The sequence below is a fragment of the Arachis duranensis genome, chromosome 3 (assembly GCF_000817695.3).
Source record: "Arachis duranensis cultivar V14167 chromosome 3, aradu.V14167.gnm2.J7QH, whole genome shotgun sequence".
NCBI lineage: Eukaryota > Viridiplantae > Streptophyta > Magnoliopsida > Fabales > Fabaceae > Arachis > Arachis duranensis.
In genome coordinates, this window is record NC_029774.3 from 88,805,953 (window position 1) to 88,807,171 (window position 1,219).

The window sequence follows — 1,219 nt, forward strand, 5'->3', positions numbered from 1 at the left end:
CAAGAACCATGACCAAAGTGTGAACCCGAATCCAAAGAATTATCTTACTATGGTTCAGGGGAAATACTTGGATTTTAGTCCAGAAAGTGTAAGGTTGGCATTCAACTTGCCTATGATGCAAGGAGATGAACATCCTTACACTAGAAGGGTCAACTTTGATCAAAGGTTGGACCAAGTCCTCACAGTCATATGTGAAGAGGGTGCCCAATGGAAGAGAGATTCAAGAGGAAAGCCAGTTCAATTGAGAAGGCATGACCTCAAACCCGTGGCTAGAGGATGGTTAGAGTTTATACAACGCTCAATCATTCCCACTAGCAACCGGTCCGAAGTTACCATAGACCGGGCTATCATGATCCATAGCATCATGATTGGAGAAAAAATAGAGGTTCATGAGGTTATAGCCCAAGAACTCTATAAGGTGGCGGACAAGTCCTCTACCTTGGCAAGGTTAGCCTTTCCTCATCTCATTTGTCACCTCTGTTATGCAGTTGGAGTTGACATAGAGGGAGGCATCCCCATTGATGAGGATCATAACCATTTATGGCATCCAAGGCTGGAGAAACCTCTAGAAAGAGGAAAGGGAAGGCAAAAGCTTTCACCTCCGAGTCATGGGAGATGGAGAGATTCACCTCAAGGGATGCACTTTCCTCCACAAAACTATTGGGAGCAACTAAACACCTCCCTAGGAGAATTGAGTTCCAACATGGGACAACTAAGGATGGAGCATCAAGAACACTCCATCATCCTTCATGAAATTAGAGAAGACCAAAGAATCATGAAGGAGGAGCAACAAAGACAAGGAAGAGACATTGAGGAGCTCAAGCACTCCATAGGATCTTCAAGAGGAAGAAAGAGCCGCCATCACTAAGGTGGACCCGTTGTTTGATTTCCTTGTTCTTTATTCTTCTGTTTTTCGAATTTTTACGCTTATGTTTATCTATGTTGGTGTCTTGTGATCATTAGTGTCTTAGTGTCTATGCCTAAAAGTTATGAATGTCCTATGAATCCATCACCTTTCTTAAATAAAAACGTGCTTAATTGAAAAAGGAAGAATTGCATGAATTTTGAATTTTATAACAATTTAATTATTTTGATGTGGTGGCAATATTTTTGTTTTCTGAATGTATGCTTAAACAGTGCATATGTATCTTGAATTTGTGATTCATGAATGTTGGCTCTTGAAAGAATGATGAAAAAGGAGACATGTTACTAAGGATCT